This window comes from Canis lupus, chromosome 22 (genome assembly GCF_011100685.1).
Source record: "Canis lupus familiaris isolate Mischka breed German Shepherd chromosome 22, alternate assembly UU_Cfam_GSD_1.0, whole genome shotgun sequence".
In the NCBI taxonomy this organism is placed as follows: domain Eukaryota; kingdom Metazoa; phylum Chordata; class Mammalia; order Carnivora; family Canidae; genus Canis; species Canis lupus.
In genome coordinates, this window is record NC_049243.1 from 2,906,423 (window position 1) to 2,929,593 (window position 23,171).

General features: G+C 45.9%; 1 protein-coding gene across 5 annotated transcripts in view; it reads right to left on the reverse strand.

The window, feature by feature from the left end:
• CYSLTR2 (cysteinyl leukotriene receptor 2) overlaps nt 1-22,495 on the reverse strand; it is a 47,617-nt gene extending 25,122 nt beyond the window's left edge. For 3 of the 5 annotated variants that reach the window (XM_038569494.1, XM_038569491.1, XM_038569490.1), the window contains exon 1: nt 4,873-5,129. The gene's annotated coding sequence lies outside the window, so the exon portion shown is untranslated. Of the gene's footprint in view, nt 1-4,872; nt 5,130-5,365; nt 5,662-8,022; nt 8,162-22,040 lie in introns of those variants that run through there. The other 2 variants (XM_038569493.1, XM_038569492.1) reach the window with 2 other exon arrangements.
• Between the last annotated feature and the right edge of the window lie 676 nt (nt 22,496-23,171).

Consider the following 23,171-nt stretch of genomic DNA (forward strand, 5'->3'; position numbering starts at 1 on the left):
TTGAATTTTATAAACTTATCTCAGCAATTTTTGGCCCCAGCGCACTTCACCAGTGTATCCAGGAAGATTGGCGGTGTCTGTGACTAACCCAGTCTCCGACCTCAGGAGGGCCAAGGGGCCACTCTACGTCTGTGTCTGATTGTCCAGCCTTCTCACTGCAAAGCCAGAAGGCCAGCAAGTGTCATTTCAGGAGCCGTCACCCAACAGAGCTCAATAATTTCTTAGAAGCGGTGTCAGCGTTCAGACTATCCTTGCCCACAAAGTGACTGCACATGACATGACCCAGAGGCTTGTGACTCAGGGGCTCAGCAAAGTGCCCTCATTCAGATGAAGACTCCGTCTCCTTCTCTTCCCTCCCACCAAGGCATTTCATATTCTGCTGTTGAATTCACGTCTTAGAGCCAAGAAATCATTTACGAAGGGGGCTTGTGAAGCATCCTTCGCATCTCGGGAGGACACAGAGGCGCCGTGGTATCACAGAAAAGCTTTAAACCACAAGAGGAGCCAAATCTCAGCTCTACCCCTCCTTGCTCACTGATTGAGCATTAACAAGTACTCACCCCCTTAGAGGTTTCCAGAAGCCCAAGGAGGGGACACCGGGGAAAGCCTCCCACCCAGCTGTGCGGACCTGGCACTCAGGCACATTATTGTGCTTGATGCCACCCTGCCTGATGCCAAGGGGAGAAGAGCCTGAGGACTTTTTAGTGTGCCAGGTGGAGGGTAGCTGTGTAGGGCACTGAGAAACAATAAGAAGAGGGTGCTTTGATGTGTCTGGGAAAACGGGAAGCCGGGGGAATTGTCCGGGAGGTTCCCCAGGAAGCTGCGCGGGGCACGGGGGCCACGGGCATGTGTGAGCTACAGAGGGGAGGGCACGGAGCAGCAGGAAGGCCCGGGCTCACCTCCCTGCCGGGCCTGCCCTGCTGCCCAGGGTCCCCCCACAACCCCGAAGCCCACCTGGCCTCAGTACCCCCCTCTCCCCGCCTCCCACCTCCTTTCATCACAGGGCCCAGTGGACGGTGGCCCCGGGACAGGTTGTCACCTTTCACCTGCACAAGGGACACAATCCCCTTAGTGGCTCCCTGCCACCGCTCTTGCTGTTCTCGGTCCCTTCTCTACCCAGTGGCCAGAGGGACCTTTCCAAACTGTGTATCTGACAACCCTACGCTTCGGCTTCAAACCCACTATCGCATCAGAATCAAGCGTGACTCCAGGCGGTCACAGTGCGGATCTTGTCACCCGGCGTATGTCTCCCACGAGTCCCCTGAGATCCACTCCAGCCCCATGGACCGGCCCTCCCCTGCGCATCCACCCGGGGCTCCGGATCATCTGGCCACCGCTGACACAGCCTCACGCTTCTTTCTAGACGCCACTTCTACGAAAAAGCCTGCCCCGACCCCATCGGGCCCTGGGCCGCCCCCCGCCCCCATGGCCTGTAGGCCCGCACCCCCGGGCACCCATCGCTCCTCTCCCCACCCACCCCCGGGTGGTTCGGCCCACGGCGGGGAGGCCCCCCGAAGGCTGCGGTGCCCTGGGCCTTAGCACAGCGCGAGCGGGTCAAGGGTCATTGGCGTCCCCCACTCCTGCCTCACACTAAATGTCCTCCAGGGAAAAAGACAAAAATTCCCAATGGTCTTTTGCAACAAAATAGTGTTTATTTTTCATCACGAACTGACTGTTTTTGAAATTCAAATCTAGGTTCTGGGGCAGGAGCACAGAGGCCGCGGCCGGGGTGGTGGGCAGCAGGAGAGGGCCCGCCGGTGCTCTGCCCCGAACTCGTGGACAGGGACACTCCGGGCACGAGGAGGGGTGGCAGCGGTTGTCCTTGCAAGTCCAAGCAGGTTCCCGGTAGGGATTTGTCTGCTGCAGGCAACAAGGACAGTGCCTTCCATTGTCTCCAACAATTGGTAAGAGAATAAAAAGTGTTGTCAATGCAAAATGAAAGGAAATCTACTTCCTTTAAGGAACATGCGACGCCCCAGTGCTTTGTGCACCTCATGGCTTGTGTGCGAGGCGAACCCGGCAAAGGCTGTCTCTACGGCCCCAGAGGGGGACACTGACGTGGGACACAGTCTTTTTTTATGATAAGAAATTGTTGTTTCTATAATGTACAATGAAAGGGGTGCCTGGGGGCTCAGTCGGTTAAGTGTCTGCCTTCAGCTCAGGTCAGGACCCCGGGGTCCCGGGATCGAGGCCCGCCTCGGGCTCCCTGCTCGGTGGGGAGCCTGCTTCTCCCTCTGCCTCTGCCTGCAGCTCCTCCTGCTTGTGCTCTCGCTCTCTCTCTCTCTCTCTCTGTCAAATAATGAACAAAATCTTTTTTTTCTTTTTTTTCTTTTTTTTCTTTTTTTTTAATAAACCTCTAAAGCAAATAGGCTCTGCTCCCCTCCCTCTCCCTCCACTTGCTTCTTTTCTCTGTCCCTTCCCTGGCCTGTCCTCCCTCCGGTCCTTTCTCCTTCCTTCTTGTTCTTCAAATCTGCTTCTCCCTGTCCTTGAAACCTCTCTTTGAAACATTAGAGATGCAAAAAGCTTTCTTTCCTGACCCTGGATCTTCCTAAGGACCCTTCCAATTTGGGGATTTCTTTGAGTCCAACTCAACGGCTCCAGCTTCCGTTATTTTCTTTATCAAACGCATCAGCCCATTCTACTGCCAGGTGATGGATCCGATGGAGTTTTCCTCTAAATACTGTCAGACGTTGTACCATTTGCTCCGTGGATGAGTTAATATAAAGAAGTTAATAGGTGCAGGGACACCTGGGCGGCTCAGTGGTTGAGCGTCTCCCCGCAGGGAGCCCGCTTCTCCCTCTGCCTGTGTCTCTGCCTCTCTCTGTGTCTCTCATGAGTAATTTTTTTTTAACGTTAGTTGATTCAACAGAGATAAACATGAGCCATTAACTAAATTCCACATTCATTGATAAATTAATTTATTTCTACTTTTCCATCTATTCTTAATGGAGCCCATGGACTAGGGTTTCTGCAAGGACTCCATCCTCAGGCATCTTGGACTAGGGTTTCTGCAAGGACTCCATCCTCAGGCATCTTGGTCTGTAGAAGGGTGGAGATGTGCACCTGAGTAACTCCAGTACGAAGAAGGCAGTGGTCAGTGCCCTGAGAAAAATCACGGATGCAGTGCTGGAGGTTCTCACATAAATTTGACAAGGCGCTATAGCAAAGCAAAGCAGAGCAACACAGACAAATGCTGGCCTTTCTCTGCACTATCCAGCTTGGCTGCTGCACTAAGCCGAGCCTACTGGTAACGGTACAAGCCCTTGTTAGGCTTTTATCTTCTAGGCTTAGTCTTGGAGGACTAGTGTGCCTCAGGTGTCTACTGTGTAAGACACACTTGAAAAATGGGAGTTCCTCAGTCTGGAAAACACATAGGGTACTAAGAATGCCCAATGTTGGGACACCTGGTTGGCTCAGCGCCTCCCTTTGGCTCAGGTTGTGATCCTGGAGTCCTGGGATGGAGTCTCGCATCCAGCTCCAGAAGCATGGAGCCTGCTTCTCCCTCTGCCTGTGTCTCTGCCTCTCTCTCAGTCTGTCTCTCATGAATAAATACATACATCTTTTAAAAAAAAATGCCCGATGTGATCCTGACACATAGCCATGAACACATTGCAAAAAGATGCTATTTTTCTTCCAGAACAGGTGTTGTTTGTGTGCTGTTGGACCCCTTATGACCTCAGGCCGACAGGAAGGGAGAATATTAACAGATGCTGGGCATAATTTTGATTCATTTGGAACATTCTGGAGCCTCAACCTCTCTAAACTTCTAACCAATGCACTGGAAACAAGTCCATCTCTTCAAAGCATTCGTAAATTGAAATTGGTAGGTAGGTTCTCAACACAAGAGTTTCTGTGGTTACGGTGGATGACAGAAATTCCTAGAGGTTTTGTTCATTTTATACTTCCCACAAATTACTTCTACAGTATTCAAAGGGAGATTTGGGTGGCTTGCCTGAAATGGTACCTGTCCTTCCCTTAATATGTATTAATCTCAGGTATGTGTCAGAGACAGGAAAATATTTCAGGTGACTTAGGTCAGCTATTATTATGCTGGCCACCGGTTGGAACAACCTGGACAATTTTTTGAACAAAACAAAAACTACTACAGTTGACTGGCTCATCTCCAAAAGCTAAGCTTCAGTTATTCTAGGGATACTTTTTGGTTTCCTCAGAATCAGGTAATCCTGGCTGAATATACAGCTAAACCACCGATTTGGGTCCCAAAAGGGGTAATAAACAGATGTGTACATATCACACACTCTCTCCCTCTCATTTCATCTCCGAGTAAAACCACTGACACCTACATTCTCAAATTTAACCTCCTCTCCCCCCCACCAAAACCTTCTCTCCCCTGAATGGGAAAAAAAAAATACATTTTACATAATAAAATGACCCGGTCTGTGAAAGATAGGAAAGATGCTATATGGTCAAAACCAGAGGAATGCTTGAGTGAGGTCTGGTAAATCTCCTCAATGCCACAGTATCCAGCAATTTACAATGATAATTATGAAGAATTTATAGCAATGTACAGTTTATGCTCTAATGGAAACAATGCACATCAAGTAATCGTACTGTATGGACACACGTGTGGAAATCAAACTAAATTATAAGCAGACATGCAAAAAAGAATGGAAAGAACTACCCCCCAAATATGTCAATAGACACTAGCTCAGTAGTGGTTTTTGCTTTCTTCTACTTTTTTTTGTACTTTCTCAATATCTTTCAAATGTCCACGTATCTGGTAGGAAAAAAATTTATAGTAGAACAAAATTAACTTGCTTTTCAGAAGGCGTTCTTCCGACCATGAAGTAATCAGCAAGGTCTGATCCTCAATAACAAATTAACAAAACAAAGATAAAAACAAACGCTCACCAGAGAATGTTTCTGGGCTTCGGCTGCTTGGTTTCTGTCTCCTCTATTCCTCCTGCCTTCCTCTTCCAAGTAATTCAGCTTGCTTATTTAAAAGAAAAGTGAAACAGCAAATTTGTTTTATGAAGAGTTTCAGCTAACAGCAAGAGAATAAGGAACTTTGGTCAGCTGGTCTGTCTGTGCTTTATAGAACTTGGTGTGGGTGTTGGTCTGGCTTCCTTCTCAAGGGAGAATTATTTCAGCTAGGGACCACATCTAAAAGGAAGAAGCCTGATTAACCCTGTCCCTCTAACAACTGTTTTTATCAGCATCTTTCACAACAGATCCTGGAAATGTGATGGGCTAGACTCAGGGGGGTATTAAGTGACTATTAGTTCTCCTAAATGGGTTTTGTTTCCATGACAACAGTAACAGCCATGCTGCCTTCGCTTTATAGGTATGGCATTTTAGAGCTGTTTAGAGCACTTCCCATCACCCACTTGCTTTTCCAACTTACTTGCGCATGGGCAGAGTCCTTCCCCATTCTGCTGCAAGTGCTCTGCTGGAGGTCACCTGTGACCACCTCATTGCTCACATAAAAGGTCCTTGCTCAGTCCTCATCTTCCTTCCCCAATTCATTGCACTATTAACCAATGCCACTTTCTTTAAACTGTCTTCGTTTTGTTTCTCCGGCTCTCCTCGTTCGTTTTCTACCCCTTGGGTTGCTTCTCGTCCTCTTTTCTGGTGCCTTTTCTTCTACTCCTTTTTCTAAATGTGAGTTTGCCCCAGAGGTCGGTCTTCTGACTTCTTGCTACCATATTCTCTTGCTTTTATATAAATTGTCCACATCCATTACCATATTTAATATGGCCCCTCCCAAGCATGTACTCACCCATCTACCCCATCTAATCAAATGGCACCACAATGATTCAGCCAGTTATTCTATCTCTAAGCTTAGAAGTCATTCTTAACTCCTCTCTTTCTCCCACAACCAAAATCCAAGGCAACCAATTCTGTTTCTTCTACCTGCAAAATTTGTCCTAAACCCAAGCATTTTTCACTTCCCCTACTCCCATTAAAATCTTCATCATTTCTTGGATAGAATGCTGGAGTAACATTTGGCTAGAACTAAAAGACATCCAAATTGGTAAGAAAGAAGTAAAGCCATGTCTGTTTGCAGGTGATGTAATCTTATATGTAGAAAACCCTAAAGATTCCACACAAAAAAGTTATTGGAACTAATAAATTCATCAAAATTGCAGGATGCAAAATTAACACAAAATTTTTTTCCATTTTTTTTAGCTTTGTAAATGTCAGATTTATTAAAGTATAATTTACATACAATAGAATACAATTGGATGAGTCTGAGAAGTGCATACAGTCTTGGAACCATCACCAGTCGTATAAGTTGCATCACTCCCAAAACTTCCATCAAGCCCCTTGGCAGCCAATGTCCTTCCCCACCCCCAGGCACACAGAAAGTCCTGTAACTAGAACTCAGTCCAGGTACTACAACAAAGAAACCTGTCATTTAAACCACCAGCACAAAATACATTTCTATACACTAACAATGGACAATTCAAAAGGAAAATTTTAAAAATTCTAATTATAACATCAAAAAGAATATATAAATACAATAATTAGGAATTAGCTAAGGAGATGAACGACTTGTACACTGAAAATTACAAAATACTGCTGAGAGATTAAAGAAGACATAAATAAATGGAAAGACATCCTATGTTCATGGATGGGAAGATTTAATATTATTAAATATTAAAATTAAAATATTAAAATACAATCCCTATCAAAATCCTAATGATATTTTTCTAAGACATAGAAAAATCTATTCTAAAATTCATATGGAATCTAAAGGGACTTCCAAATAGCCAAAATGATCTTGAAAAAGAACAAAGTTGGAGGACTGATATTTCCTGATTTCAAAACTTACTACAACACCACAGTAATCAAAACAGTGTAGTCTTGGCACAAAGAGATATTTAGCCTAATGAAGTAGAATAGAGACCCCAGAAATAAACTCTCACATATATGGTCTAAAAACTTTTAATAAGGATGACAAGACCATTTATGAGAAAAGACAATGTTTTCAACAAATAGTTCTGGGAAAACTGGATATTCACATGCAAAAGAATGAAGCTGGACCCTTACTTAATACCATACGCAAAAATGAATTCAAAATGGATCAAAGACCTAAACATAAGTGCTAAAAGTATAAAACTCTAGAAGAAAATATAAGGGAAAGCTTCATGGATTTTGCAATAATTTCCTGTATATCACACAGCCTTTAAAAGAAAAAATAACAGACACATCTGACTTTATCAAAATTATAAACTTTTGTATATTAAAGGGCACATAAACAGAGTAAAAAGGCAATCCACCAAATGATGAAAATATTTGCAAATCACACATCTGATAAGGGGTTAATATCCAGAATAAAAATAGAACTCCTACAACTCAACAACAACAAAAACTAACAACTCAATTGAAAAATAGGCAAAGACTTGACAAGATATTTCTCCAAAGAGAATATATAAATGGCCAAGAAGCACATGAAAAAATGCAAAGTTATATATCGTTACAGAAATGCAAACCACATAAGATACCACTTCCTATGCATTAGGACGACCACTGCCAAAAGAGAAAAAAAAAAAAAAGTGTTGACAAAGATGTGAAGATAATTGGACTCTTGGGCATTGCTGGTAGGATGTGTGTAGTTTCTCAAAAAATAAATAAAAATAGAATTATACTCCATATGATCTGGCAATTCCACTTCTGAGTATATACCCCAAAGAACTGAAAGCACCCATAGCATACCCAGGTACAGTTGAAGAGCTATTTGTACAGTCATGTTCTTAGTAGCATTATTCACAGTAACCAAAAGGTGGAAGCAACCCAAGTGTCCATTGATGGGTGAATGGATAAATGGATAAACAAAATATACTATGTACGTACGATGGAATATTATTCAGCCTTATAAAGGAAGGGAATTCTGATCCATGCTACAACATGGATCAACCTTGAAGACATTATACTAAGTGAAATAAGACCATCACAAAAAGATAAAAACTGTATGATTGCACTTATATTGAGGTATCTAAAGTAGTCAAATTCAGGAGCCCGGCCCAGCAAGATGACACCATTTGCATTGTTGCATACCTCCTCCAGGCTGGCAGCTCTGACTGGGCTCCCAAGTGGCTCTTCAGCATGATCAAGGTTCTGCATTCAGAAGTCACCACATGACCCACCTGTGGCTAAGAGCTGGATTGACCTTGGTCACCTCCATCTTCTGGCAGATCTATCTCATCAAATGACATAATGAAGATATTATAGAGTATTAAAGATGAACTGAGTTGGAATAAGCTATTGAAATACTAATGCTATTTGCTCCTTAGCATGATTAGAGTTCCTTCGGACTCACCAATCTGTTGTGTTGTAAATGTGAGAGAAAAAGTTATATGTGAATGTACGTCAAATCAGCATCTGTGTTTTGCATCATTGAATGAAAACAAAAAAAAAAAAACTGTATTCTTAAAAAATTTTAATTAAAAAAAAAAGTAGTCAAATTCATAGCGGCAGAAAGTAGAAGTGTTGCCAGAGGCTAAAGGAAGGGAGAACGAGGAGCTCTTTAACGGATATGGAGTTTCAGTCTTACAAGATGAAAAAAGTTTTGGAGATGGATCGTGATTGTGCAACAGTCCGAATGTACTTGATGCCACTGAACCGTACCCTGAAAAATGGTAAATTTTACATTATGCATATTTTACCACACTTTTTAAAAATAAATTTAATTTTTTTAAATAAATTGGAAAAGTCTTTAAAAAAATGTGTGCTGTATAACATCCTACTTGATTGTCTTCCCATTTCTACTCTTGTCATTCTACTGTCAAGTTTTTTTTAAGAGGAAACCAAATCATGTCAGTCTCCTGCTCAGAACTCTGAAATGACTTCCCAACAGTCTCAATAAAAATCCTTGCAATCAACAAGAAAAATATTCCTTAGAGTTGACAAGGGCCTGACCTATCAGCCTGTCCTGCATATCGCTATGACTTCTTCTCTATCCCTGAGGACTTTCCTGCTTCTGTTCCAGGCACCTGCACCACAATGTCCCTGCCCCAAAGTCCTCATGTCATTTGGGTCTCTGCTTCAATGCCACCACCCCGGTCTCCCTTTCTGAAAGAGCTCCCCCCACATGCTCTACCCCGTCTTCATCTGCTTTACTTCATTTTGTAGTGCTCGTCACCATCACTACTTCTTTAATATCGTATCTCTGTAAATTGTTGAACCCCCCTGTTTGTGTAGACTTCTCTGGCTCCTGGGGTTCTGGCCATCTCAGGTGTCTGCAGCTGCCCGTGTCCTGGGCCCACCCTTGGCTCCCTTGCACATTACCAGGAGCTCCTCACTTAGGGTTGTGGACGCTCCACCTTTCTGGTCCATATTCCTGCCCCTGCCACCCGTTGCCCTTGGCCACCACTAGGACAGGACGGCACCACAAACTCTATGCTCTGACACTTCTGGGGAAGTGGTCCCACAGCCTCTGGGGACATCCGGCTGCTGAATCCTCAAGTCCCCTGAGCACAGTCTAGGCAGCAGTGTAAGAGGAGTTTAGGTCTATGGACTCCCAGTGCCCTCAGGACAGGAAGGGCTGGAGGAGGACCAGAGAGGGTCCCCCAAAGCCTGGCACCAGGGCAGTGGCTCCTCGTGCCCATGAATGAGTGCTTTGCCTTCACGGACCCGCACCAGCCTCCCTTTCAGGTCACATTTCCTGTTCGTGACTCTCTTGCTCTCTTCCCGTGTGCCAAACTGAACTGTTTGTTTAAATCCCGAAATAAAAAGCACTATTTTAGGACCTGAGAGTAGCACAGAAATGATAAGGAATTTGGTTTTGTTGGACAGAAAACAGCAAATGGTTCCTTGAAAATAAACAAGGAAGGCTTAGTTTATTTCACATGTTTATAGTTTTTTGCTAGATCCGTAACTGACCTTATAAATCATGATTATTCTGAAGAAGCAGAGGCTCGGACTTGCTAAGGAACTGAGTCCTGGCACAGAGCTAGTGCTACATACAGCAGGCCCAGAAACGGGGCAGAGGCCTGAAAAGCTGCTAACAGCACCCAGGGCCTGCCCATCTGACCCTACTCCAACCCAAAGGCCACAGGAGAGACATGCTGGCTCTGGATGTACCCTCACCCTGGGTCTCCTCCAACCCTGGAAACCACTGATTCTAGCACCCTTCCCCACCCCTCCCAGCATTGACCCTGGCCTAGTGATAGGAGCTGGAATGGCAAGTCCTTCCTCAACCCAACCGTAGGTCCCATAGGTGACAAAATCTTGAAACTTGGAGGGAAAGAAAAAAAAGGTCTTCCTCAAAAGCTCTGGTCTGCTGCCGCTGTGAAGATGAAGAGGAAAGAGGCTTCTAGAACCACTGTATGAATGTCCCACAGCTCTCCAGCAACACTGTGGACCGGACGGCGTAGTGATGGGACCTTCATACCACAGAACCAGGAGTGAGTGTGGGGCCTTATCCGTGCTGCTTCTTTGTGGAGCCGTGGCTCTGCCCCGAGAACAAGATTTTTTCCCAGGCCTGCGACTCTGCTTCTAATATTTGACCCGTGTGGATATTAACAGTATACAAATATTACATTACTATGCTCAGAATAAATTACTATTCTTCAGGGGAAAAAAAGAGTTTGAGAAACAAAGTCTACAAGCAATCATACAGCTTTCCATTTGCCTCCCCCCCTAAATCTAACAAACAGACTTATGTCCAGCTCATTAAAATAAAAACAGTGAAAAAAATTTAACCCCTCATGCCCAGAACTAATGCTTCCATATCAGGTTTGCAAGGAACAGAATAAGACGCTCCTCCATGGTTAGAAAGATTGAGGAGGGAAACACCTCTTTTTTCCCCCTTTACCTCTGAATCTATAAACCTCTGGTACAGGCAAAAAATTTCATCAAGACTTTCTTTTATTTCTAAGAATTTCTAAGAATTCCAAAGGCAGGCAGTCACTTCACTGCAAAGGGACGGTGAGAAAGACCAACCACGAGAGACTCTGAAGTCTAGGGAAGGAGCTGAGGGTCGCTGGAGGGGAGGAGGTGGGGGACGGGGTCACCGGGTGCCGGGCGTGAAGGAGAGCAGGTAATGGATGGAGGGAGCCCTGGGTGTTAGGTAAGACTGAAGAGTCACTGCCCTCTACCTTGGGAACCAATAATACACTAGATGTTAATGAATTAACTAGATTTTATTTTTTTTAATTTTTTAAAAAAATTTACTTATTCATGAAAGGCAGAGACACAGGCAGAGGGAGAAGCAGGCTCCATGCAGGGAGCCTGATGTGGGACTTGATCCTGGGACTCCAGGAACACGCCCTGGGCTGAAGGCAGATGTTCAACCTCTGAGCCATCCAGGAGTCCCAGATTAACTAGATTTTAAAAAAATAAAATAAAAAGAAGGCTTGGGGTAAAGCTCCAGGCACCAAAAAGAGCTAGCTGCTCCCAATTAACTCCTCCAACATGCACATTTGCTCTTGTTCTGCCTATAATGGGCCTTCCTGCATAGTCCATGCTTGCTTCTCTATGAATATATATACTAATAATTTGCTCATATCTATTGGGCACTTGCCTGGCACTATGCTTAATATGGATTATCTCATTAATTCATAAATAAATATTATGTGTGTGTATAAAAAATAAAAATAAATAAAAAAGAAAGAAAGTCTATCTTTGTACCGCTCTGCATGATAACAAAGACAGGAAGCCTCCCTGTAATAGGAGATTTCCAGGATGGCCAACGAAGCCATTTGTTTAGCGTGGAGGCAGAAAAGATTTATGGCTTCAAGCAGAAAAATAAAACCCTGAGAGAGCCGAGAAATAGATGAACACATTTTTTTCTAATGTCTTGTTCCTGACAACCCTGAGAAACAACGACAGCAGAAGTCAGCCTGTGCGGTGTGCACCAAGCTTTATTCAGCACGCAGAGGGTTTCTCCGGAACCCCTGCTCCGTTGGTCCCGGGAACAGTGAATTAGGGAAAATCAGGGTCGGTTCCCTGCGGTCACACCAACGGGTCGGTCACAGAAGCTTTTACTTCGAGCTTTTCAGGCCCCAAGCTCGAATCTGACAGGTACGTTCTGTAAACACAAACCTGGGATTCCTCAAAAGTCAGCTACTTGATGGGATGAGCACTGGGTGTTATGCTTATGTTGGCAAATTGAGCTCCAATAAAAAATAAAAAATAAAAAAAATTGCAAATAGGATTTCTTCTTGAAAGACTCACAGCATTGGAAATAAATAATTATAATTTAAATTAAAAAAAAAAGTCAGCTATGATGCGAGGATGTCAGAGAAAGTAGCTTATTTTCCTAAGGTGAGATTAAACCCCGAGGGAGCAGGCCTGCATTCAGGTCACTAACGGGGGGGGGGGGGGGGGGGGGGGGGGGCTCGAAACCTTGGGGGATTTAGAGAGCCACAGAGTTTATGGGAAGGCCCATTCTATGGTAGGACAGATAAAAAAAAAATTACCCAGTGTAGTGGGCTGACTGGGGGCACCAGAAATTGTCCACATCCTTTTTAAAAAAAAAAAGATTTTATTTATTTATTCGTGAGAGACACACAGAGAGAGGCAGAGACACAGGCAGAGGGAGAAGCAGGCTCCCTGCAGGGACCAGAGGCAGGAATCGATCCCAGGACCCCGGGGTCACACCCTGAGCCAAAGGCAGGTGCCCAACCCCTGAGCCCCCCAACCCCGTGCCCCAATATGTATCCTAATCCCCAAGTATCCTGGATCAGAGTAAATTGGGTTCACAGTGGCTCAACTGCTTACAAATCATCATCCTTGGATAGATGTTGACACAGTTCAGCAGTCCTGCCGCTTACTCCACGCGCACACGGATGAACAAGGCCTAAGTACACAGAAGGCAAAGCCGGCTTGGCTTCCTGGGGCCTGGAGGAAGGTGGGGGGATCCGGCCGGCAGCTGGCGGGGGACGAGTCCCCTGCACCTCGCCTCCCCTCTAGGGCCTTCTTCCTTCAGAGCCGCCACTGTGCAGGCATTGCTTGTTGGGGGACGAAGAAGAACCTCACTAGCTTCCCCTCGCGCCCCCTGATGATGACCGGCCTGCTCCCCAGCACCCAGGTTTCAAGGTTTACAACCTAGAAGACCACCTACAAGGCGCACTTGACCGTTGAAGTGCTTCCCCTCGGCAGGGGCCTCTGCGTGCCTGGAGGGGTGACCAAACCTTGCCGTCTAGGGCAGACTGTGACTCGGCCGAGAGCGTTGAGAGTCTCCTGGGTTACCCAGGTGGGGCCACGACCAGGTCGCAGCCCCGTTCGGGAGAGCGGGCCCCAGGACTCTGGACACAGGCACCCGGAGGAGGCGGCCTCGCCCAGTGGTGGCAGCGGAGCAGCCCGGGCCCCGGAGTCCCTGAAGCCCACCCAACGCTGGAAAAGGCCAGGAAGGGCCTCCCCGGAGCCCCCGATGGAGCACCTTGATTTCGGACCTCTGGTCTCCACACCTGCCAGAGGATGGATTTCTGTTGTTTCAGGCCACCAAGCTGGTAATCGTCCCTGCAGCCCCGGGAACTCCTACACCCAACCTTCCCTGACCCCGAAGACCTGCGACCCAGGGAGCAAGTGATGGGTCAACCGACGGGTCTAACTCATCCCTAGCGGATTATTAATTTTATTTCATTTTTCCTAACACAGCAATCCTTCCGTTTTAATGTTTTGATTTTTAACCTCGTACTGAATCCTCCCTTCCAAGAAACGACTTGGCTTCCCGAGCTGCGACGGCTCTCCAGAGAGGCAGCGGGGCTGGGGGAGTATTAAGGGCCACCCCAGGCCAGTTTCACTGGGGGGGCGAGGCGGGCCTGGAGATGGGGAGAAGCGGGCTGTAAGCGGGTCGCGTGGCCGCGTCCTCCAGCCCTCACCCTTCCCCTTGGCAAAGTGGTCTTTTGGTAAGGTGAGTGAATGGTTGGTGACGCTTGTTGCCGAGTCCCGACTTCCGACAGGAGCTGCCTCTCCCTTGCACGATTTGGGATTTGCATGAGAGCGAGAGCCTGGGGACTCCAGGTCTAGACTTTAGAGGCCCAGTCAGCAGCCTTGGGAAGGAGCCGGTCCCTTCCCCGTGGTACCACTGTTACAGTTGGGTCCAGCCTGAGCTTACTGGGGGGGGGGGGGGGGGGGACGGCGGGGCAAGGGCAGGGGTCAGACACGTGGAGAAGAAGGCCAAAGTTGCATTTCTGCTCTCCACCCCCCAGCAGACCCCTTCCTCTCCCTTTCGGGCCACCCCTCACCAAGACCCATTAAAATCCCTTGCTGCGAATCCTGGGCTCTTCACTGGAAACACACAGTCAAGGCACTTAGGATAAAGCAGGGCCTAACGGTGCAGCCGCTGAAACAGAGGACACAGAATTAGATGCTCAACAAAATGCACGGAAGAGACTTTCAGCTGGATCTCAGCGCTCTCCCCCTGCCCTCCGTGGCTTTGGCCCAGGCAGTGAGCGCCTTCTTAATTGCCGCCTTGGCCTGAGTGGCAGGTGGCCAGGTGACAGTCCTGGGGAGAGCCACGGGCTGCTCCGGTCCGATCTCGGCTGCGTAGTTGCAGGTCTTAGAAACCGACTGGACCCTCTCCAGGTGGATGGGGAGGCAAGGAGGACACACAGACGACTAATACAAGGAATTTCTGTCATGAACTCAGGTTCTTGGCCCCCAAATCCATCGTAGTGCCATCCCCTAAAAGACAACATTGTAGTGCTTTCCCTTCGAAGCATTTTTCTGTCCTGTCACTTGTCTGAGTGTTGTTTCCTTTGATGTAATTGCATCCTGCTCTCCTCCCCGACCACCTTAACACGTGTTCCCACTTGGGGATAATTTTTTTTTTTAAAGATTTTATTTATTCGTGACAGACACAGAGAGAGAGGCAGAGACACAAGCAGAGGGAGAAGCAGGCTCCATGCAGGGAGCCCGATGTGGGACTCGATCCCGGGTCTCCAGGATCACGCCCTGGGCCCAAGGCAGGCACCAAACCGCTGAGCCACCCGGGGATCCCGGGGATAAATATTTCAGTGATTTTGCTCTAGTCTGTCAACAGGAGGCACGACCGTTGGAGGAATAAACTGCTTTCAGGGTTCCGCCTGTTCCCCTGATGCGTAAAGCTCCTCCCAAATTCAGTGTGATCGACCACGGTGGACACTCTGGGTTAGTTGCCACAGCAGAACAGACAAGGCGGGGGGGGGGGGTCTGGGGGGGCCTTTGTAAACACGAGGCTTAACATGGTGGACGGTGGAAGACTTGAGAAAAATAGCAAACGTGCTACCAGAAAACCCTAAGGAAGGTTCTGTTCTTGCCTTCCCCGGGTCCAGCCTGAGTCTGAAGCCAGAGCCTTAAGAACCCATGTAGGGGGAGAGGGTGGGACTCTCCCGACCCCCTACCCCGGGTCCAGGCTCTGTGCCCCCCCCCCCCGCCCCGGGGCCTCCCTGAGAGAACCTTTGAGCAATTTCCCCCCAGTTCTGGGCCAAGCAGCAGAAGCGGGGGTGTCGCCGCGATGTCCCCTGTGCCTGGCCAGTGCAGGCATTTGGACCCCAGGCCCAGTGGCAGCAGGGCAGTGGCCTGGTGTCGCAGGGGCCTGTGTGTCTCCTCCCCTTCAGAGACATTCAGAGACAGGAGGATGACCCCGGTGAGCACCAAGCCTTCAGGATATTGGGGACGTGGTGGGGGCAGGGGACGGTCAGGGTCAAGGTCAGGAGGGGAGGAGTAGCTGGAAATAGGCTGTCACCGGCCGAAGACCTTGGAGCCAGAGCGCTGGCCTGGTCCCTTTAGCCCTGAGGGGCCCGGGCGCCCTGGGCAGTGGGGCCTGGGCTGGCCCACCCCAGCCCTGTTCTCCGCAGTGGGGTGGCAGGCTCCGCCTTTGGGGCACCCAGCTCCTGGCTGGATCTGGCCCAAGTGGCAAGTGGAGCGTGGGGGACAGAGCAGAACCGACGGTCACGTGAATTAGTGATGATGGTTGCACAACCTTGCATACGTACTAAAGGCTTCTGAATTTATGCTGACTCATTGAATCTAAATTTTAAAAAATAATAAAGGCCACTGAATTATATGTACTTCTAAGTGGTGAGCTTTATGGCGTATAGATGATACATTTTAATTATTTATATATATGTATCTTAAGATCTAATTTATTCATGAGACAGAGAGAAATGCAGAGACACAGGTAGAGGGAGAAGCAGGCTCCCTGAGGAGAGCCCGATGTGGAACTCGATCCCCAGGATCCCGGGGTCACGCCCTGAGCCAAAGGCAGATGCTCAGCCACCCAGGTGCCCCTTCTTTTTTTTTAATGCAAAAAAAGAAAATGCAATCAAGAAGTGAGTTCTCATGGGCTAGCCGTGGTGCAGAGTGCAGCCTCAAGGGGAGCAGCGTATGCAGCATTCCAACCACTCCCTTGAATTACCTGCACTGTGTGAGCAAGAACATCTCTAAGTGAGGGTTATATTTATAATCATAAGGATAGTAATATTAATACTGTTCTTTATTTTTTTCTTTTTGGCATATAAATATGCTTCTAGGTGATTTATCGTTCTTAAAACTCACTTGGCCATTATTTAAGAACCTGGAGGCGTAGCCCCTTTCAAAACCATATGTCAGAAACCACCATTTAGTATGTGCAGGGTCAAAGATGGCTAGTATGAAATGATACACTTCTGGCTGCCATAAAAAATAGAATAAAGCTCCCCATGTGTCAACTTCCTGGAGGAGCGCTGTAGACCGTCATTCATCAGGAGTTCAGTCTCAACCACCAAAGCCAGATCCTCTTCTTGTCGCCACCCTCTCAGCCGCATGCTCGGGCTACTTCTGGTTTCTCTTCCTGCTGCTGATACCTCTCCATGGTAGCACGTCTGTCCTTCAGGAGGCATTGAGTGGGAGGCACTCTCCTGGATGCTGTGGTAACCCACAAAAGAAGCCATCAGCAGCTCACACCCCAGAGTTACCTGCCTACTGTCGAGGAGATCCTCTGAAGGGGGAGAGGGTTACTCTGCAGAGAATGTGCTAGACCACATCTCACACCCACACAGAAGGCCTCATATGCTTGGGGTGTCTGCTCCTTTTCACTGAGAATTTCAGAAGAAAGTACAGCAGCACATAGGAGCCCCTTCCACCCCTGGGAAAACCAAGTGCAAAATCCCTCCCGAAGGAGAGCAAAGATTAGCCTGCCAAGCCTATGGCTACTTCTGAGCACACGCTCATAAAGTCTATTTTTGCCCGATTGAGAACAAACAGCACCTGGTCGGAAGACTATGTTCTTTAAAGATAAAAATCAGTCAACTCTGCAGCCCTTCACTTCCTAAAAATGAAAAGTAGGCACTAAAACCCCATTTTGAGTACTATTCTGGAGCAATCCGTGGAAGCCCAAGGTTTATCAAGTACACTAATCTTGGGTGATCTTCTGACCCGTGAGCAGTACTGTGGGTACCAGGAATAGTATATGGGAGGACCCACCACATTTGGAGGAAGCTTCCCACCAAAATAAATGAGTAGAAATAGATCTAGTTTACTACATCAGTCCCTCCCCTCGGTCCTCTGATGATGATGAACAGCTTGCTGCAGGAAGGGCAGTGGGAGTCAGCGTAGTCAGTTCAAAAGCATGAATATGGGAGATTCTGAGTGTGGTAACAAAGCAACAGACATAAGGGGCCAGTGAGTCAGTAATGTTTATATTAGAAATTGAATTCTCAGGATGTGTGGGCGGCTCAGTTGGTTAAGTGACTGACTTTTGATTTCAGCTCAGGTCATGATCTCAGGGTTATGGGATTGAGCCTGCATGGAGCCCCACGCTTGGCATGGAGTCGGCTTGACATTCTCTCTCTCCCTCTCTCACTGCTCCCCCCCTTCCTCCCTCTCTCTAATAAATAAATAAATCTTTGAAAAAAAGAAAAGAAAGAAATTGAATTTTTGGTCCAATGGGCCTAACAGGTGCCTCCTGAACTGAAGCCCTGAATCTGATCGCCAGGAAACATCAGCCAAATTCAAACTGGGGACAGTCTACAAACTCACTGGCTTCAACTTCCAAAAAAAAAATCGATGTCACCAAATCCAAAGACAGACTCAGGAACAGTTGTAGGTTAAAGGGAGACTAAAGAAATGTGAAAAACGCCTTGGATTTTCTTTTGATATTTTGAAGTATATATTATTGGGCCAGTTGACAAAATATTTATAAGGTTTGTAGATTAAATAATAATATTTTATCCATGTTAATTTCCTAGTTTTGATAATTGTCCTGTGGTTTTGTGGGAGAACTCCTTCAGTTGAGAAAATATACACTGAAATATTTAAGAATTAAGAGACACCTTGTATGTGTCTTATTCTTAAATGATCCAGAAAAATAATGAGAGAGAAAGAAAAAAGAGGAGGCTTACTTCATGAACAAAATCATGATTCTGCTAGCAGGGAAGATGGGGAAAATGGATGTTGGACCTCACAATAAGCACACAGAGCTTAATGAGGTGGGCTATTGTTGCTGAAAAATAACTTGGGGAAATTCTACCCTAAACTATTAAAACATGCAATTATATGGAAGCAAAAATTTTCCCATGTCCTAGAATCAACCAGAGGCATTAAGCACCCCTCATTCAGAGAGTTGCCATCAGTTGGGGTTATCTTTCCACCTCAGGGCCTATGAGAGGCACCAGTTCAGAGCCAACCATACTTTGCTGCCCCACCCCGCCCCACACCCAGTGACTATAAGAAAAAGTTTAAGACGTAAAGGGGTCTTCGGCTTTTTGACTAATACCGTGTTGATGAAAAGAAGCCATTTACTTCTGTTCTCTAAAACCAAAGATAAGACTCCAAGAGAAGCAGCTACAAAGGTTAAGGAAGACTACAGGAGGGGCAGGATTGTATTTTACTCCCTGGTTGAACATCCACTTACCTAATTGTGGTCTACTCTGCCTCTTTTAGTTGAGCAAGAAGAAGAGAAACTTCAGGATAATGGCAAGATGGAGAGGGCTCTCGCCAGTGGAATAGCTTGTACACCATTTGACAAGACAAAGATGTGTATGTTTCCAACAGGTCAAACAGACTCCAGTGAAAATAACTAGATTTGAGTCACATTTCTGATACCAGATCAAAGATAGTTAACCTGAAGGAGATAATAACTCCAGGATCAAGAGGTATGGGATGGAGCATCTTTGGTATGGACAGGGGCAGTGAGATGGGGGGAAGGAGAAGCTACGACAATTTACAAAACCACGTAGTCTGGAATTTTCCCTATTAAATCAAATCTGATCTTGTGAGGGGCATCAAACCTGTGCTCAATCACATTCATACAAACCACATTTAACCCCATAAGCCCTGAGAACCAAGACAGGTCTAGTTAGTACTAGGAAGACGAAGGAAAAAAAGCTTAGAACAACTTTTGAGGTAGAAGTTTGGAAATGAATATGAATGAGCTTAAATATCAAAATGAGACTGTTCTAAAACTAGATGCCTAATGAATTATAAAAATCGGTGGCTCAGTGGTTGAGTGTCTGCCTTTGGCTCAGATCATGATCCCGGGATCCTGGGATCGAGTCCCGCATTGGGCTTCCCGCAAGGAGCCTGCTTCTCCCTCTGCCTGTGTCTCTGACTCTCTCTCTCTGTTTCTCTCATGAATAAATAAAATCTTAAAAAAAACAGAATTATAAAATTCTACAAAGATATCAATAAAGAGTAAGCTACCCATTGGTAAAGTTTGACAAGGCTGGTTGGACAAAATTATTAGAAAAAAATTTTTTAACATTTTCTGTTTTAATCACATGAGTTTAGACTCTTAAATAAACTGGCTATATATAGAAACTAAAAAAAGATAAAACACTGGTCTTGAGTCATAATCTGTGCAGATGTACCTCACACCCTTCCCTTTCATCAGCCCTGTCCTTGCGGTTAACCAACCAGCAGACTCTTCCAGTTACTATGTTAACAGAAGGACAACCAACTTTCCTAGGAAATTTCAAGGGAATGAAGTCATAAAATCAACATCAAGAGGCCCCTGAAGATGTGTTCCTCAGGGTCTGTTACTGTCAAGTCTCTTACTGTTCAGCATTTGGTCAGTGAGCTGATGCCAAAGCTGACCTTCTGTCCACTGTGAGACATGATCCCTGTGACCCCACTTTCACTTTCCCCACTTTCAGGAAGCCACCATATTATTCCAAGTCTATTCTTGGGGGAAAGAAGAAAAGAAGGAAGGAAAAGAGAAGTTAAATATAGCAATAGTCAGAATATTATTTCATTTGCCTTGGGCCTCCTTTTCTAAATTTGGTGGGGTGGTTGACACAAGTCTTGATATATTTTCTGGTTACAATTCTAGTTACCATTATACTTATTATTTCCAAGGAAGACACCACATAGGACAGAGGATGGAAGGAAGGAGAGGGCCTAGGTTCGAAGGCCAGCAATCCCATCCATTAGCATTACGACCATGGGAAAATTACTTTTTCTGTGTTTCAATGGCCTTATCACAAAAAGGTTGTATATACCCCCACTGAATTGTCGTGAGGCTTCGAAGCATTGTCTTGTGTGAAACCCTGAGCACAGTGTCTGGCACATCATAAATACTTAATAAATTTTGGCTGTTGTTATCATAATAATTATAATTATTATCACCTTAAAAAGTATAGGGGCACAGAGTGGGAGTAGGAAGGAATGGAGGGAATGGAGGAACTGGCCACTATCTAGCCTCTCCACCAGAGGTCCTGGAGTTGATGGAGGGCAAAGACAAGGTCCAGCCTGCCCCACAACCAGGGCGTCAGGGGTGGGTAGACCAGAAGGTGCCTGATGAACTCTCATGCTGCATTTTATTGGCTCCGGAGAACACGGAGACATGCGCTAGGCCAAGAGACTCTGGCTTGGCCTGCAGTTCACACATTGGCTAGGAGGTTGTAGAAACACCTAGAGGACAGGCAGGCAGTGTGGGCAGGCTGGAGACTGCCACCCCTTTCTGGTTATCTGGGTCTGGGCAGCCATCATCGTCTCCAGCTGGAAGGGGATGAGCCTTGGTGTGACAGCTTAGTAACTGTCAGGACTCCTTTCTGGGCACAAAGTTATTTCACCTCACCCATGGGAAATTCTGACACACTGTCAGAAATGAGGGGTTGAAGGGCTCCTGACGGGCTCAGTCAGTAGAGCATACAACTCTCGGTATCAGGGTCATGAGTTCAAGCCTCATGTTGGGCATAGAGCTTACTTATTAAAAAAAAAAAGTAGAAATGAGGGATTAGGGGTAATCAAAAGTTAAGAATAGGAAATTGGAGGTAATTTGAGAAATGTATTTCAGAGAAGTGCTTTCCTTGGACGGCTCTACAAAAGGCACAGACGCTTGTGAGGTTAACTAACACGGTGCTCAACATCTCCAAATCCACTCTCGGGCAAACGTGGGTATGAATCTCTACCGTGCCCCTTGGAAGCTGGATACCTCGGAGCTATCTATCCACCTTAAAATTAGGTTTTCCCCATTGTAATAGAAACTGTGAACGGTACCAAGCAATCTCAAAGGGTTATTTTAAGTCATGAATGAAAGAACTTATAAAATAAATCTGGCATGTTGTTGGAGCTCAGTGTTACCTATTTTCGTAAGTGACCAAGTTTCTTTGTCATATCCCTTTCCTACAAAAGATAAGTGACTGAGGATTTTGCCAAGAAGCCTGGCAAATGCTTTACTCTTTCACAGACTTTTTCAGCTCAGGATAACCTCCAGGTTTCCAGCTAAAGCTTTCATGTAAATATTTTCCAAGTACAATGTCGACAGAATGGCCAAGATAAGGAGTTCACCACCCAGATGCCCGTGATTCCCAATTATATCTCCTGCATAGGCCTCTCCCTGAACTACCGTGGATTTTATTATTCAATTTCCCACTCAATATTTTTACTGGATGTCTGAAAGACGTCTTAAATTATACGTGCTCAAAATCAAACACCTGATCTTCATACAGAAGTCTGCTCTTCCCGCAGCCTTTGCCACTTCAATTAATGACATCTGTAATCTTCCAAGTGCTCATATGAAAAAGCTTGAGACATCCTTGATGCCTCGCCTTTTGATTTCCAATAGATCAGAAATAATGTTCACTCTGCTTTCAAAATACATCCCGAGACAGACCACCTCTCACTAGTCTTCTAATACAACTTAGATCCAAGCTAAAAATATCTCTTACCCGTGTTGCTGCCATTGCTCCTTAGCTGGACTTCTTGCTTCCACCCTTGATTCTTTTGGGAGTTGAACTGTGTCCCCAGAAAAGAGAAATTAAAGTCCTAACATCGGTATCTGTAAATGTGACCTTATTTGGATATAAGGTCTTTGCAAACAAATTCCTTCCTTGCTCCTTCCTAGCTCCTGGTGGCAGCATCCATCCTGACATTGTTGGCTTGAAGCTGAAATGCTCCAATCTCTGCCTCCATCTCCACACAGCCTCCTCCTGTGCATGGCTTTTTGTGTGTTAAATCTCCCTCTCCTTTCTCTTATTAGGATGCCAGTCATTGGGTTTGTGTCCCACCTTAAGTCTGGGCTGATGTCATCTCTAGATCTTTAACTTAATTACATCTGCAGAAACCCTATTTCCACATAAAGTCACATTGGCAGGTACCAGGGTTTAGGACGTGGACCTATCTTTTGGAGGATGACACCAGTCAACCTGCTACAGTCACTGAGAAGTGGAAAGGCCGGAACTCAAGCTCAATTCTGATGGCAGCATTCCAATTCCATATTGCCATCCCTAGTGATCCCAAAGGAATTCACATAAGCCACTCTAGACTTGTAACTGGCTTGAGAACAAGTGTCTCTTCAGTCATCTTCTTTTCCTAAGAGAAAAGTTTTATTTTAACTTTCCCACAATGTATCTGGAGTCAGATGGAATGTAGTCTCTGAATCTTTATGAGAGTTTCTTGGGAAATATGTGGAAGATTAGTCCAATGCTAAGCATCTTTGGCACCGTCTGTCTTCTTACTAGATGTTGGAGATGTTCTGAGACAGAGTCCCAGTGCGCACTACAACAGAGCTTCTAGCAACAGCACGTAGGCAAACATTACATTTGTAAAGATGCTCCTCCAAGAAGAGGGTGATTTAGACCTGTCTGTAATGTTTGAATTTTTTAACAATAAGAATGCATTTGGGTTCTGTGTAGCAAAGGATTATTTCAGCACATCTGGGTTGTCTAAACATGTATATTTCCCCAAAATATTTGGCCCTTATTCAAGTTCTAGGAGATAACCTCTAGGTCATTGGAATATCCTACTTAATAAAATTATCTTTGTTTACCTAGGTTTCTTGGGCTATACCAGACAGTTAT